The sequence below is a fragment of the Triticum dicoccoides genome, chromosome 7B, assembly GCF_002162155.2.
Source record: "Triticum dicoccoides isolate Atlit2015 ecotype Zavitan chromosome 7B, WEW_v2.0, whole genome shotgun sequence".
Taxonomy (NCBI): domain Eukaryota; kingdom Viridiplantae; phylum Streptophyta; class Magnoliopsida; order Poales; family Poaceae; genus Triticum; species Triticum dicoccoides.
Window position 1 is genome coordinate 111,909,821 of NC_041393.1, and position 6,710 is coordinate 111,916,530.

Below are 6,710 nucleotides of genomic sequence, written 5' to 3' on the forward strand. Positions count from 1 at the left end.
AAAAACATCGTGTCCCTCGTCTCCTGTTACCATCCGCCTAGACGCACAGATCGGGACCCCCTACCCGAGATCCGCCGGTTTTGACACGGCCCGCAGTGCAAAGCCGCCGAATACGAAGATCTGTCCGTGGAGGAAGGTCTCACCCTGGACTGCGTCGTCGATGATGATCGAAGAAGCCATCGAGCCTATCGGTGACGACACATAGGAACTCTCAATGAAAGCACCAATTCGCTTGGCCATCTAGAGCAGATCGAAAGTTACACCCTGGGCTGTCAGGTCAGATTTGGAAGTTTGGACTTCACGGCTGACATCCGCGGGGACTTGATCTTCGACGGATTCGAGCCACAGCCGAGCGCGCCGCACTGTCACGTCGGGCATGATTTAGCTCTGCCGCCGGACAGTACCTTGGGGGCCGCACTCGAGCCCGCTCCGATCTTCAATTCGGAGCCGGCCGCGCAGATCGAGGACAGATGGCTAGACATCGCCTCGGGCGCCGCAACCTCTATGGCGATAGAGCCGAACACTGATTTTGTCCCTCACGAGGCTCATGACTCCGAGGAGCCGGACTCCTTGCCGGACTCCAAACCTCCCGCGCCCCCACCAATCGAATCCGGTTGGGCGCCGATCATGGAGTTTACGACCCCGGACATCTTTCAACACTCGCCTTTTGGCGACATCCTGAGTTCATTAAGGTATCTCTCATTATCAGGAGAGCCCTGGCCAGACTGCGGCCAGGACGGTTGGGATGCGGACGACGAGGAAATTCAAACACCACCCACCGCCCACTTGGTAGCCACTATCGATGATCTAACCGACATGCTAGACTACGACTCCGAAGACATCGACGGTATGGACGATGATGCCGGAGATGACCAAGAACCAGCGCCTACTGGGCACTGGAAAGCCACCCCAACTCATGATGTATACATGGTGGATACACCAAAAGGAAGCGATAATGAGGAAAAAAGGGACGTGGCGAAGGACAACTCCCCCAACAAACAAACAAAACGGCGACGCAAGTGCCGCCCGAGGACCGGCCTCGATAAAAACGACACCCATACGGACCCGGCCTTAGAGCAGGCGAAGCAGTGGACGACGCACGTGCCACCAAGCAGCCATCCGAACATGATGAACCGGATAGGCAACCCATCCCTGGCGAAGATGATCTCACATCACCAGAGCATACGAATCTTCATAAAAGGCTCGTCGCCACAGCAAGAAGTTTGAAGAAGCAAAAGCGAAAGCTCAAAACAGCGGAGGACGCACTCAGAATGAGATGGAGCAAAGTACTCAACAGCGTAGATAAACATGGCACCAGTCACCAGACAAAGAGCAACCCGAAGCGCAAGCTGTTGCCCGAATTTGACGAGGAGGCCTTAGAGCCCCCGCTGCCAAAAAAGAAAGAAGCCGCCTGGCCGGATAGACGACCAGATGACAGGCCAAGAGCAACAAGGGGCGCCGCACACAAACCGGCACACGATCAGCATAAAGATCCTCGGAAGAAGGACGATCTAGTCAGATCTATTTATGGGCCAAAAAAGAAGACGCCAGGAAGCAACACAACCCGCAGAGCATTTGAAGACAACGGCACACCCAAATACAGGGGCGCCGCACACCCACTATGTTTCACCGACGAGGTACTGGATCATGGATTTCCAGCGGGATTCAAACCCGTAAACATAGAGGCATATGATGGAACGACAGACCCCGGAGTCTGGATTGAGGATTATATCCTACACATACCTATGGCCAGAGGAGACGATCTCCATGCGATAAAATACCTACCCCTCAAGCTCAAAGGGCCAGTTCGGCATTGGCTTAAAAGCCTCCCAGAAAATACCATTGGAAGTTGGGAAGAGCTTGAAGACGCGTTTCGAGCAAATTTTCAAGGGACTTATGTCCGCCCTCCGGATGCAGACGATTTAAGTCACATAACTCAACAGCCCGGAGAGTCAGCATGCAAATTATGGAACAGGTTCCTTACTAAAAAGAACCAAATTGTCGACTGTCCGGACGCTGAAGCCTTAGCAGCCTTTAAACACAACGTCCGAGACGAATGGCTCGCCAGACACCTCGGCCAGGAAAAACCAAGAACAATGGCCACACTAAAAAGCCTCATGACCCGCTTTTGCGTGGGGGAAGACAGCTGGCTGGCTAGATGCAGCACCAGCGACCCGAGTACATCCGAAGTCAGGGGTGGAAATGGGAAATCTCGACGCAGAAAGGATCAGCGCCGGAATAAGGAAAATGGCCCAAACAGTACGGCGGTCAAAGCCGGATTCAAAAACTCTCGGCCGAACAACAAAACACTGTCCCTCAAGGACAACAGTGACGAGCTATCCAACCTAAACAAGATCCTAGACAGACTATGTCAAATACATGGTACCTCCGGAAAGCCTGCAAACCATACCCACAGAGATTGTTGGGTCTTCAAGCAGTCCGGCAGACTTAACGCCGAACACAAGGGGCTCGATACACCAAGCGAAAGTGACGAACCCCAAAGCAGCACTCCAGAAAACAGAAGACTTTCCCACTAGAAGTCAAAACAATGAACTCACTTCATGTGATAACACGACAACAAAGCACGGCTCCTGCCATGTCAGGACACTTTCCGCAGAATGGGGATAGACCCTACCAACATTCGCCATAACATCACTCCCTTCAAAGGAGCGACGTCGGGCCTTTAAGCCAACTATACGAGCTCTGTACCACTAGAGGTTGTGTTCGGCTCATCCGACAACCGCCGTCACGAAAGGCTCACTCTTCGCCGCGCCCCATTACACAGTTGCCATCAAGGACTACTGGGATGCAAAGCTTTCACCCGCTTTAACGCCTTACCACACTACACGGCTCCTATACCTACGATGCCCAGTTAACGCGGCATAATCTCATTAAAGAGTAACTACGAGTGTTCCTCGACCACGGAGAGCGCGGGGCTACTTTGACAGCCACTCCGACCTTGCAGGTCAAGGCCCCTAAATACGGGTCATTCAGACCCCGGACACGGTTAGGCGAGTCCGGTGTGAATAAACAAGGGGCTTCCCAGCCGCATACCCCCTTTACAAGGGGCTGCGCATTTCAACAATGAGAGCCAATAAATCTCAACTTTCTTTATCTACCAAATTATCCTCTATTTTAACATAACTTTTGCACAATATTTCTTAGAAACTAAGTCCTTCTCTTTTACAAATGAAGCACGTGCTACACCCGTCCAGGACACAGCACAACGGAGACACAGGCGCAGACGTGCAGCAGGGACCCGTTGCAAGGATTCTTTTCAGATTAAGACCCTGTGTAAACCTTTCTTACTGTCTCTTGTTGATACACATCCGCCGGTTTCCTACCATAGCCGAGGAGGAGGCTGGCGTTTTGGCATCGGCTGCGTCTGAAGTTCCCGTCTATACCTGGACACTAGGGGCTTAGGGCATTGTTCTGCCCGGTATCATAAAGACCGAACACCTCAGGGAGTGTTCGGCGTCTCGAGTTAGGCCTTATATGCATCAGCTCCGAATCATGTCTTTGGTCAAATGTTGGGTTTGCTCGGCTCCTGTGTTTTGCCGCCTTACGTTCCATATCATCGGCTAACGCGGCACCAGGAGAACAACTGCGATTGTGCCCCGATTCGGCCGAGCGAGCACCTCAGTAGAGAAAGCCGAAAACTAACTATCATGATATAGCGAGAGTCTGGTCAACCACTTGATCGACAATTGGAATGCTTAGAATTCCTCCGCTTTGACGAAGGACCGCTTCTCGGTCAGGCACATACGCACCCCGAGTTCGGAGATGAGCGGTGCCGCCAGGGGCTATATAGTAGCCCCACATTCGAGCTCCTATGGCTAAGTGAAAGTGATAAAGTATTATAGTCCAGTTTCCTAGTTTGCTACGCTATCACCTCCTTAAAAGGACCAAGACATTGGATTAAGTGTGACAAAGCGTTTTTCTTTTTGCAAACACCCCGCACCATGTGCGTGGGGGCTGAAGCCAAAGACTGCCATCTTTCAGATTATACATAAACATACGGCCGCACAGGAGATAGTTCAATACTTGAGCTCACAAGTATAAAAAGCTATTGTATTATAAACATGATCTCAGAAATCATACATGTCACTCAAAAATAACATTTTTTGAGCACTGCGACTCTATTGAACGAGCGCCCTGCAGGACTTCCTCAAAATAGTGCTCGATGGTGAACCGGCTTCTATCCGAACCCCAGGATGCAACAGCGGTGGCATCCATCTCAGCCCAGTATGTCTTACCACGGGCAAGAGCCATCCGCGCACCTTCTATACACGTCGACCGCTTCATCGCACCAATACGCGGCACCGCCCCAAGGAATTGCTGCAACAAGCCAAAATAACTCTTCAGCTTGGGTCTTCCCGGCCACAGATGAGTGACCACATCTGTCATGGAAAGTTCGGACAATCTATTTAGCTCAGCCCACTCAACCAGCCGATCACTCAGCGGAAGTTGACGCTCCGGACTATGGAATTGAGACCAGAAAAGCTCTTCCATTTCGTGACCCTTCTGGCTTTGGAAGTGCATGACTGTGTCCGCCGCACTCGCTGCCAAGTCCAGATAAGGATCCTCTGCACCATACAATCGGCCAAGCTGAGCCTACTTCGGATCCGTGAACTTCCTGCGCAGCATAAAGGGCTTTCCAGCCACAATGTCTCGGATTTGACGCAGTTCCTCCTTCATAGCCCGCATCACACTACAGGCATCCTTGGCTTCGGCATCGGCCTTCTTCAGGTCCTCTTGTTCCGCTCGACGTTCTCTTTCAAGAACCCCCTGGCGGTCAGTAGCAACTTTTAATTTCACGGCCATTCCGGCCATCTCCTCCCTGCTTCGGCAGTGAGCAGCCTTCTCGGCTTCTAGCTCTTTCGCTGCCTTCGAGGCAGCCGCCTCGCTTTTTCTGGCTTGCTCCTTGGCCCGAGCAAGTTCGGCTCGAAGGCCTTCCATAGCAGCAGCGCCATCTGCATCAAGCATACAAATTGTAAGGCACGGGCGTCAGCTCCCTTACTAGGCGACCGCGGAGCAACCACGTACCTTGTGACTCATCAAGTCGTTTATTGACCAGCGAGATGTCCACATCGGCACAGTCGAGTTGCCTTCTCAGCTCGGCAAATCCATCAGTCCGGCTGGCCACCGGACGATCTGCCACCTGCATAGGAAAGGCGGCATTCTATAACTGAGATTACGATCCTTGGCACGCTATCGCTTTCGACAGCATACCAAGTCTCAGGGGCTACTATCTATACAGGGCGCACTTCATGTGCAAAACTGTCAAAAGGTACGTTATTTTTTGCATACCTCAAAGCCCGTCAGCAAGCTTCCGACGGCCTCATACAACCCGCTCTGGGCGGACGAGATCCTTTCAATAATCGTACTCATTAATGTGCGGTGATCTTATGAGATGGACGCCCTCTTAAGCAAATCCTGCAGTTCCACCGGCCGTACACCAGTGGGTGCCGAACTCTCAGGCCCCGCCGGACTCGGGGAGATCCTCCGCGATGACACCTCAGGGTCGTCCGCCCCGCACGATGGGGCGGCACATGGAGGTGTTTCACTCTCCATCATCTCCGGACGAAGGTCCCCGAAGATGAGCTGTGCTGAGACAGGATGAGATACGAACTACAAGATGAAAACTTCGGTTACCCTCAAAAATTAAGCAGGGGTATCCACTATTACAAAATTCCTCCTTTTTTACTTACGGCTTGCTGGAGGGCTGATTCCTCCGAGGAGACAGTGCGGCCGGGGCTCTCCCCGGCACAGGACCTTCCGGCACAGGACCTTCCGGCACAGATTTCTTTCCCAGCTTCGAGGCCTTGGCCTCCGGGTCTTCAGAAGCTGTCCTCTTCTCCCCCTGGAAGGAGGGACTCTCGATTCCTCCCTTACTGAAAGCCTCCTTGGCAGAGGTGGTAGTTCCCCTATGCCCCCCTTCGCCCTCCTCTGAGGGTGCAACTTCCAACATTTTGATTAACACGGGATCTTTCGTGGTCTCAGGGAGGGGGGCCGGACACCGTATCAGTTTCGCTAGCGCTATCCACTCCTGTTCAAGGGATAGCTGGTTAAAGGGCAAACCCACGATAGATAAGTGGATAGTGTGTCCGGACACAGGGCTACTTACTCGAGTATCCGTGCAATTGCAGCTTAGGCCAGCATCCTCAATCAAGTCCGGACGCATCTCTTGCGATCCGAAGAACAATTTGTACATCTCCATGGGTGTCAAATCCATAAAGTGTTGAAGAGCTCGTGGCCCCTCCGGATTAAATTCCCACAGGCGAAGGGGGCGACGTTTGTAGGGCAGTAGGCGCCGGATCAGCATAACCTATACTACCGCGACTAGATTGATCTCCCTTTCTTGGAGGCCTCGAATCCGGTCCTGCAAAAGGGGTACGTCTTTGGGCGGCCCCCAGTCATGCCCCATGTTGACCCATGACGTCAACTGTTGTGGAGGGCCCGAGCGGAAGACGGGCGGCGGCTTCTGCCTGCTGCCCCTGGGAGCGGTGATATAGAACCACTCCTGTTGCCACATGCCGAGCTCCTCTTGAAAAGAGCCCTCGGGCCATGGAGCATCGGCCCTCTTGCTTATAAATGCCCCTCCGCACTCTGCCTGACGCCCCTCGATCATCTTCGGCTCGACATTGAAGGTTTTGAGCCACAAGCCGAAGTGAGGGGTGGTGTGGAGAAAAGCTTCGCAAATGACAATA